The sequence below is a fragment of the Salvia splendens genome, chromosome 2, assembly GCF_004379255.2.
Source record: "Salvia splendens isolate huo1 chromosome 2, SspV2, whole genome shotgun sequence".
Taxonomy (NCBI): Eukaryota; Viridiplantae; Streptophyta; class Magnoliopsida; order Lamiales; family Lamiaceae; genus Salvia; species Salvia splendens.
Genome location: NC_056033.1, coordinates 37,613,559 through 37,624,438, shown reverse-complemented (window position 1 = coordinate 37,624,438; position 10,880 = coordinate 37,613,559). Strand labels below are relative to the sequence as shown.

The 10,880-nt window shown below is 39.1% G+C and overlaps 1 pseudogene; it reads right to left on the bottom strand.

Moving 5' to 3' along the window:
* Positions 1–3,754: 3,754 nt before the first annotated feature.
* LOC121779499 lies at positions 3,755–10,360 on the bottom strand (annotated as a pseudogene).
* Between the last annotated feature and the right edge of the window lie 520 nt (positions 10,361–10,880).

The window sequence follows — 10,880 nt, the reverse complement described above, 5'->3', positions numbered from 1 at the left end:
GTCTATCTCACGGGACGTATAGGCCTCCAACACTTCGTTCATTCGCCGTTCGTACTCCTCAGCATCCCCACCACTACTACCACCCGCGCTACTCATTTCGCGTTGTTGCTCTTGTACAGAAATTAAGATAGAGAGAATACTCGTTAAAACAAGCGGTGCAAATGAAAACGACGTGCAAATCGCGTATATATAGTGTTTCGAAAATTAAATAAATAAAAAAATCCGCTCACCGATCCGGAGCCTGCAATGGCGGCCAGCGGATCAGCGAGCCCATCAGCCAACGCTCAGAAATCGGCGTGCGCTCGCCGATTTTTCCGATGAAATTCGGCTAGCCGGTTACAATGGTTCGGCGAGCGGACCTACTAGCGCCGAGGATTGGCTAGCCGGTCCGCTCGCCGCCATTGTGGATGCTCTAAAAGATCAAACTCTATGACTTCCTACTCCAGCCATTTGCCTAAGACCCAACGTGAATTCCTATAACTCATACTCTAGTAAAGAATTTATTGTTGTAATAACTTTGTTAGTAAAGGGCAATTTTGTAAAGATACGTGAACAATAAAGGAACTTAATAATTTATTATTTGTTTATTATGTATAATGAATAAATTCTATTATCGCCTGCCATAATATGGCTGCATAGCTTTACCCTTAATTAAATTTCCTTGATTTAACTAATATGCAAGTTCCAAAATTTTCCCACAGGATGAATGAAGAATAAAAAAAATAAATTAGGGGTATGCATTTCCATAAGTATATGAATTTCTTGAGTCTTATTAGTACGTTGTTTGTTTTCAAAAGGCTATCTCCGCGAGTTAAGGGTGGAATCAGGAAAATCCAAGTTAAGGAGTTGTAAACGAACGAAGTGGGTTTTCTTATCCAAAGTATTACGTGCAAGCTTTCTATTTAAGATATGATAGTGGGCTTTCGAAGTAAAGTATTTTTATGGGCTTTCTTTTAGAATTTAGAAAATAGCTTTGAAGTATGATTTTTTAGTCATTTACGTTCCCAGTGTGTGAAAATATCTTGCAAATATGCTACAGTTATTTGCAAAAAGTGAAAGTGATGTTATTTATATTGTGTGATATTATGTGAACTGTTAGTCTTTGTCGATATTGTGTTCGGCTTTGACAGATAAAAAAATGAGTTTTGTTTCAAATATGTTTACGAGAAAACACTAATCACATTGAATTGGAGTTTGCACATAAATTGACTAGTTTTTTTTATTGTTAATATAGAGTACTTCGATATTCAAGTTCATTAATTTTTGCACTTAATTTAGTTACAACGACATATATCCAAGTTCATTAATAATTTCATAGAAAGAATTGAAGATCTATCGTGCAAAAGTCATCAAATCACCCTACACTTAGATAAAATAAGTAGATAAAATAAGTAAATAGAATAATTCTGATATAAATAAATTTTGATTCAATTTTAAAACAGAGAAAATGCTTACCAAAACTAAAGAGTTTTAGGCAACCCCAAATATAAAGGTAGTATTTTATTCGTAAGTAGATCACTCAATTTTATATTTTCACAACAAATGTTGAAAAACTAAAAGATTTGGTAAGCATTTACTCTGTTTTAAAATTGAGTCAAATTTTATTTATATCAGAATTATCTCATTTACTTATTTTATATAAGTGTAGGGTGATTTGATGACTTTTGCACGATAGATCTTCAAAAAGGACCATTCTTTCTATGAAGTTAATGAACTTGGATACATGTCGTTCGTTGGATATTCAAGTTCATTAATTTTTGTACTGTCCAACGAACAACATATATCCAAGTTCATTAATAATTTCATAGAAAGAATGGTCATTTTTGAAGATCTATCGTGCAAAAGTCATCAAATCACCCTACACTCAGATAAAATAAGTAAATGGAATAATTCTGATAAAAATAAATTTTGACTCAATTTTAAAACAGAGTAAATGCTTACCAAAACTAAAGGATTTGGAATTGATATGCCAAAACTAAAAGATTTTGGAGATTTTAGGAAGCAAAACTATACTCCGATTATAATTTATTTCCAGATCGAAAAAAAATAATTTTGTTCTAACAATTTTATAATTTAGATTCATAGGAATTTATTGGTTTAAAGAAAGTTATAATATATTGTATTCATGCTACGCTGATTCTAATTGATAGAGAAAGGAAAATCACGTAGAATAAGGAGGGATAAGAGAGATGATACACAATAGTGGAGAGTTTTAGGCAACCCCAAAAATAAAGGAAGTATTTTATTCGTAAGTAGATCACTCGATTTTATATTTTCACAACAAAAGTATTTTATTGTTGAAAAACTAAAAGATTTGGTAAGCATTTACTCTGTTTAAAAATTGAGTCAAAATTTATTTATATCAGAATTATTTCATTTACTTATTTTATCTAAGTGTAGGGTGATTTGATGACTTTTGCATGATAGATCTTCAAAAAGGACCATTCTTTCTATGAAATTAATGAACTTGGATACATGTCGTTCGTTGTATATTCAAGTTCATTAATTTTTATACTGTCCAACAAACAACATATATCCTAGTAAAGTTTATTAATAATTTCATAGAAAGAATGGTCATTTTTGAAGATCTATCGTGCAAAAGTCATCAAATCACCCTACAGTCAGATAAAATAAGTAAATGGAATAATTCTGATAAAAATAAATTTTGACTCAATTTTAAAACAGAGTAAATGCTTACCAAAACTAAAGGATTTGGAATTGATATGCCAAAACTAAAAGATTTTGGAGATTTTAGGAAGCAAAACTATACTCCGATTATAATTTATTTCCAGATCGAAAAAAAATAATTTTGTTCTAACAATTTTATAATTTAGATTCATAGGAATTTATTGGTTTAAAGAAAGTTATAATATATTGTATTCATGCTACGCTGATTCTAATTGATAGAGAAAGGAAAATCAAGTAGAATAAGGAGGGATAAGAGAGATGATACACAATAGTGGAGAGTTTTAGGCAACCCCAAAAATAAAGGAAGTATTTTATTCGTAAGTAGATCACTCGATTTTATATTTTCACAACAAAAGTATTTTATTGTTGAAAAACTAAAAGATTTGGTAAGCATTTACTCTGTTTAAAAATTGAGTCAAAATTTATTTATATCAGAATTATTTCATTTACTTATTTTATCTAAGTGTAGGGTGATTTGATGACTTTTGCATGATAGATCTTCAAAAAGGACCATTCTTTCTATGAAATTAATGAACTTGGATACATGTCGTTCGTTGTATATTCAAGTTCATTAATTTTTATACTGTCCAACAAACAACATATATCCTAGTAAAGTTTATTAATAATTTCATATAAAGAATGGTCCATTTTGAAGATATATCGTGCAAAAGTCATCAAATCACCCTACACTCAGATAAAATAAGTAAATGGAATAATTCTGATAAAAATAAATTTTGACTCAATTTTAAAACAAAGTAAATGCTTACCAAGTCTTTTAGTTTTGCAACGATAAAATACTTTTGTTGTGAAAATATAAAATTGAGTGATCTACATATAAATAAAATACTACCTTTATTTTTGGGGTTGCCTAAAACTCTCCATTATCGTCTATTTGATGGGGTTTGGTGATATAGAGTTATAACGATGGAGGAGAAGCCGTATTTAACACCACTTAACATGGACATTTGAACAAATTTATTATATAAAGTAATAAGAGACACTAAATGTTTCATCTGATTATGACTATCCAAAAACTGGATGTCTTCCATATTTATTTTAATATCAATCATGCAAGCCAACCATATGAAATATCATTAAGCCTTGTTGGGAATTGCTCTAAGTGAGTGCTAGTCCAAACACTTCTTCTCTTTGGAGTTTTTTGGATTCCGCCCCTTTTTCAAGCTTCCAATCGAAGTTGTGACACATGGTTGCCACCATGCAGTGCAACATACGGCTAGCTAGTGGCAAGCCTGGACAAATTCTCCGTCCTGAACCAAATGGAATTAGCTCCAAATGCTGCCCTCCAAAATTTATGTCGTTATTTAAAAATCTTTCAGGCTCAAAGCTCTCAGGATCGTTCCAGATGCTTGGATCTCTCATGATTGCCCAAGCATTGACATAAATGTGAGCATTTTTGGGGATTATATAGTCATTGACTCGCACTTCTTCTTCCGCAACATGAGGAGATAAGAGAGAGGGTGATGGCGGAACACTTCATTGATGGTAGCTTGCAAGTATGGGAGTCTTGAGATGTCTGATTCTTCCACGATGCTTTTCTCTCCTTTAACACTCTTCAACTCTGCTTTCAACTTTCCCATTTTGTCGGGGTGGAGTAGTAGTTCCACCATTGCCCACTCTGTCGTGGCCGCACTTGATTGTGATCCTGCAATAATTAAATCCTGACATATGCAGTACTCGTGTTTTAGAAAACGATTTGTAAACATGGAAAAGTTAATTAGTATACATTAAAACATTATTCTCACCACAAGCAAATGCTTGATTTCGTTAATGCTCAAATCATAGTCATTCCCTTGGGAGAGGTCTAGGAGGGTTTCAAGGAAATCAGTCTTGTTGTGGTAAGACGAGGTCGTTCTTTCCTGCAGTCGCTGGTCGATGAGGCTCTGTGTAATAATGGAGTGCTCATTTCAGTTGGAAGAAGCTCGGCTAGAAAGGAGTTCGGTAAGCTCGGCTTACCGAGCTGGAACTAGCCTGGAACTAGCCGAGAAGAAGAAGAAAGCAGAAGTCGGTAAGCTCAGCGGTAAAGAAGCTCGGTATGGAAGCTCGGTATGGAAGCTCGGTAAGGAAGCTCGGCGTTGAGCTGGAATGAGCCGAGAAGGAAGAGTTCGGTTGTAAGCCGAGAAGGAGTTCGGTATTGAGCCGAAGAAGGAGTTCGGTCTTGAACCGAGAAGGTAGAAGCAACCTAGCCGAACTAGCCGTTGGAGCAGCAGTTAGTTAGCTGAGATGTAGCGGTTATTCTTCTTGCTTTCTTGATTCTTCTTGTAGTTAGTTAGTAGCAGTTGCTACGTGATTATGGAGCTTTAAATAGCTCACCGTGTATGTAGTTTAGAGTAGAGTTTAATCAATAAAGAGTTTTCCAGTTTTCTCTCCAAGATTATCATCTTCAATACTCAAAGTGTGAGTGTGTGTGTTTCCTGCATTGTGTGATCTCATACAACAGTGAGTGTGTGTGTGATCTTATTGAGTGTGTGAAAGCCTTGTGTGCGTAAATCCCAACAAGTGGCGCCGTCTGTGGGAAAGGGATATTGAAGCTGATTTGCAGAGGATCAAACGGTTTCAGAGATGGCAGCAAGGCTTGATGCAGAGAAGTTCACAGGCAAGAATGATTATGGCCTGTGGAAGATGAAGATGAAGGCGGTTTTAATTCAACAAGGCTTGGCGGCAGTTCTTGCAAAACCAGATGAGAAAGGAAAGGCTCCAGTGCTTGATGAAAAAGCTCAGGCAAAGATGGAGGAGATGCAGCTCAAGGCACATTCTGCAGTGATTCTGTGCCTTGGAGATAAGGTCTTGAGGGAAGTTCAAGAAGCCAAGACTGCGGTGGAGATCTTGGACAAGTTAGATGAAGTTTACTTGGCCAAATCCTTGGCTAACCGGCTGTATCTCAAGAAGAGGCTGTATGCCTATAGTTTTTCTGGAGATAGGTCCATCATTGAGCAGCTAGAGGGTTTCAACAAGATCATTGATGACCTGGGATCTGTTGATGTCAAGATCTCAGATGAGGATAAGGCCATTCTCACATTGAATGCCTTGCCTAGCTCGTATGACCAGCTAAGTGATGCAATTATCTATGGAAGAGATAAACCTATCACCTATGCAGAAGTCTATTCAGCCTTGATGGCCAAAGAACTCCAGAAGACAGCCAACAGAGGCTCTGCAAGCTCCAATGTTCAAGCTGCAGAGGCCTTGAATGTGAAGAAGTTCAAGAAGCAGAACTTCAAGAAGAAGTTTGAGGGCTCTAAACCCTCAAGTTCAGATGCTCAGAAGGAAACCAGAGCTTGCTATTGGTGCAAGAAACCTGGACATTTGAAGAAAGATTGTCATGCATGGAAGAGAAAGATGGCCTCAGAGGGACACAATCAATCTGATTGTGTGGAGAGTGCTGATCCCCCGGCTCAACTCATGAATATCAGTGATAGTGGGGTCAGTCATAGGTGGATTATGGACTCGGGGTGCAGCTTCCATATGTGCCCCAATAGAAGCTGGTTTCATGATCTTCAAGAAGCATCGGGTACGGTTGTTCTTGGTAATAACCACATTTGTCAGATCAAAGGAATAGGGAAGGTAAAGCTAAGCCTACAAGATGGCTCTATAAAGATCCTAACTGGGGTGAGGTATATTCCAGAAGTAAAGAGGAACCTCATCTCATTGGGAATGCTGGAACAGAAAGGGTTCACCATATTGATGAGTCAAGGAAAATTGTTTGTGAAATCTGGAGATGCAGTGATGATGGAGGCTGACAGAGAGCATATTCTCTATTATCTGAAGGCTAAGGCTGTTGATGGAGAAAGCAATGCAGTGTCAGATGATTCCATAATGCTATGGCACAAGAGATTGGGCCACCCAGCCGAAGGAAGCTTGAAAGAACTCTTCAAGAAGGGTCTGATCTCTGGAGATTTCAACAAGATGGACCCCTGTGAGCAATGTATACTTGGAAAGGCTAAGAAGGCACCCTATCCTACAGGTATTCACTCTTCTACAGCCCCGTTAGACTACATACATAGTGATCTTTGGGGGCCTTCACCGGTGTGTTCAATTGGTGGAGGAAAGTATTATCTAGCTATCATTGATGACTATACAAGGAAGTTGTGGGTATATATTCTTAAAGAAAAATCTGAAACACTCACAAAGTTCAAGATATGGTGTAAGGAGGTTGAGCTAGAGAAGGGTAGAAGTGTTAAATGCTTAAGGACAGACAATGGCCTAGAGTTCTTGTCTGCTGAGTTTGATCTGTTTTGTAAAGAGAAGGGTATGAAGAGGCACCGGACTGTTCCTGGTAATCCTCAGCAAAATGGTGTTGTGGAGAGGATGAATAGGACAATCCTAGAGAGGGTGAGGTGCCTACTTCTTGGGTCTGGTTTGAGCAGCAGATTCTGGGGTGAGGCTGTGTATACAGCAGCCTATCTCATCAATAAATGCCCATCTACTGCCCTGAAATCTGAAACTCCTGATTACATGTGGTATGGAGCTCACAGTGACTACTCAAAATACAAGGTGTTTGGGTGTGCAGCCTATGCTCATGCTAGGCAAAGTAAGCTTGAAGCTAGGGCTCTGAAATGTATCTTGCTGGGGTATCAGAGAGGTGTTAAGGGGTATAGGCTCTGGTGTATTGAGCCCGGTAAGCAGAAGGTCTTGGTGAGTAGGGATGTGGTGTTCTTGGAGGATCAGATGCCATTCCTGAAAGATAAGCCGGACTCCAATGAAGATGATGGTGATTTCTTCAAGGTGGAGCCTGTGGGGGTTGGCCTAGGAGCAGGTGGAGTCATTGACTCAGGGAGTGAGTCTGATTCGGATAAAGAAGAGGCTCCAACTCAGGGCAACCAGGCTGGTGAGTCTATATCAGACTCTATCAGGGACTATCAGCTTGCAAGGGACAGAGTTAGAAGAGAAACAAGGCCACCAACAAAGTTCTCTGATGTTGTGTATTATGCTCTGTGTGCAGCTGAAGGTATTGATGGTGCAGATCCACTCACATATAAAGAAGCTATGCAGAGTAAAGATAGAGAAAGATGGATTGAAGCCATGAATGAGGAAATAGAGTCTTTACTCAAGAACAAAACATGGATTTTGGTGGACAAATCCAAGCTGAATACAGATGGAAAAGAGAGGAAGCTGATCAGTTGCAAGTGGTTGTTTAAAAGGAAGGTAGAAACCACTGATAAAGACAGAATCAGGTTCAAGGCAAGGCTGGTGGCTAGAGGCTTTACACAGCAGGAGGGAATCGATTTCAATGAAGTGTTTGCACCTGTTGTGAAGCACACTTCGATTAGGATTCTATTGGCTGTGGTGAATCAGCTTGACTGGGAGCTACAACAGCTTGATGTGAAGACAGCCTTCCTCAATGGAGATCTAGAGGAAACTATCTTCATGGAACAGCCAGAGGGCTATGTGAAGATTGGAGAAGAAGGCAAGGTGTGCCTGTTACAGAAAAGTCTTTATGGACTTAAGCAAAGTCCTAGACAGTGGAATAAGAAGTTTGATGCACAGATGAAGAAGATTGGCTTCTCCAAGTCAGAATATGATGATTGCATCTACATCAAGAAGGCAGGCAAGACTCCCATTGCCTACCTATTACTCTATGTGGATGATATGCTACTTGCAGGGCCTTCTATGACAGAAATTCAGAAAGTTAAACAAGATCTGAAGTCAAGCTTTGAAATGAAGGATCTAGGAGAGTCAAGGAAGATCCTAGGCATACATATTCAGAGAGATAGAGGCTGCAAGAAGCTGTGGATGCTGCAAACTGACTATATTGAGAAAGTTTTGCAGAGATTCAAAATGGAAAATGCAAAAGCTGCATCAACTCCTCTGTCCCAGAGTTTTAAGCTATCAAAGGAACAAGCCCCTAAAACTAAGCAAGAGGCTGATGAGATGGAGGCTATCCCTTATGCTAGTGTGGTTGGAAGTGTTATGTACACTATGATTTGTACAAGACCAGATTTGGCTCATGCTATCTCAGTGACTAGCAGATACATGGCAGACCCGGGGAAGGAGCATTGGAATGCTCTTAAGTGGATATTGAGGTACATGAAGTCAACTAAGGACTGGGGGATTGTGTTCAATGGCTGGGAAGGTGAATCTGAGGAGGTTGTGCAGGGCTATTGTGATGCAGACTATGCTGCAAACCTGGACAACAGAAAGTCCCAAACAGGTTATCTTTTCACCATGTTTGGAACTGTAATCAGCTGGAAGTCAGGGTTGCAAAGTGTTGTTGCTCTCTCAACAACAGAGTCAGAGTATATAGCTCTCACTGCAGCTGTACAGGAGAGTTTTTGGATTCAGGGAGTGATTTCTGACTTTGGTTTTGACCAAAAGACAATGGTGATTCATTGTGACAGCAGCTCAGCTATGTGCTTGGCTAAACATCCGGGTTTTCATGAAAGGAGCAAGCACATAGACATAAAGTTGCATTTCATTAGAGATGAGATTGAAAAGGGGAGAGTGAAGGTGGTTAAGATTAACACCTTGCACAATCCGGCTGACATGCTAACAAAGTCTCTAGGTAGAGACAAGTTTGATCATTGCAAGAAATGGATCAATGTTTGTGCAAGAACTGAGATGAGCCCTCAGGTGGAGAATTGTAATAATGGAGTGCTCATTTCAGTTGGAAGAAGCTCGGCTAGAAAGGAGTTCGGTAAGCTCGGCTTACCGAGCTGGAACTAGCCTGGAACTAGCCGAGAAGAAGAAGAAGGCAGAAGTCGGTAAGCTCAGCGGTAAAGAAGCTCGGTATGGAAGCTCGGTATGGAAGCTCGGTAAGGAAGCTCGGCGTTGAGCTGGAATGAGCCGAGAAGGAAGAGTTCGGTTGTAAGCCGAGAAGGAGTTCGGTATTGAGCCGAAGAAGGAGTTCGGTCTTGAACCGAGAAGGTAGAAGCAACCTAGCCGAACTAGCCGTTGGAGCAGCAGTTAGTTAGCTGAGATGTAGCGGTTATTCTTCTTGCTTTCTTGATTCTTCTTGTAGTTAGTTAGTAGCAGTTTCTACGTGATTATGGAGCTTTAAATAGCTCACCGTGTATGTAGTTTAGAGTAGAGTTTAATCAATAAAGAGTTTTCCAGTTTTCTCTCCAAGATTATCATCTTCAATACTCAAAGTGTGAGTGTGTGTGTTTCCTGCATTGTGTGATCTCATACAACAGTGAGTGTGTGTGTGATCTTATTGAGTGTGTGAAAGCCTTGTGTGCGTAAATCCCAACACTCTGGACTAACTCAAGCAAGCACCCGAAGTGGCCTGGAGAGCTGGATTGGAGAAGAGTTTCTCTCTGGATATTCGCCGGAACTTTTTCCATATGTCTGAGGCGGCGGGGAGCATGGCCATCGAGACGTCGCCGTGTCCGTGTACGCACACTGCGTTGGGAGTGAAGGGCGTCGAGAAGACGTGGCTGTGTTTTTGAAGGACTTCTTTAGCCATCTCGGGCGATGAGGCAACCACCACGGATTGGTTCCCAAGCTTGAGGAACATCAAGGGGCCGTATGTTTTCGAGAGGTTAGCGAAGGATTTGTGTGGGTTTGGGCCGAGTTGTAGCATGTTGCCGATGATCGGAAGACAAGGCGGCCCTGGAGGGAGCTTCTGTAGCTGCTGCCGCCGCCTTGAGTCGGACCACCTTGTGTAGATGACCCATGCGGCTACCAACGCAAGGGAAACAAGAACCGAAGCTTGCATTTTTTTTGTCTATCTTTGCAAGGAAGGAGATTGGAATTTTATAGACCTTGGTTAACCAATGCCGGTCAAATTTTGAAATTTAAAAATTTAATTAGCTTGGACATATTATGTTGGTTAACTAATAATACACATTATTGTTTTGGTTGACTTATAGTTCAAATTCTCAAAATTAAATCACTAGTACTACTTTTTAATGGGCTTTTTGGATGTTGGTCTAGTTGGTAGATGGGCTTTTAAATACAAGTTTGATGAATTTGACATTAGAGGGCTTGGGGTTATAGATTTTATAGTTAATATAAGTTCGGTTAATTGATAAACCCAAGTTAGACCTTTACATTGTTGCCAAAAGAGAAGGAAAAAAAGGAAAAAAAAAGAAGAAGAGGATACGTTGAATTTTGTATGAAATACTAAAATGTATCCCAAGCTACGTGATAAGTAGTCAATTTTTTTAAACGAAATTTAAGAAACAAATGCTTGAAAGTTAATAAAGAGAGAATATCCTTGATATTCTAAGATTGAA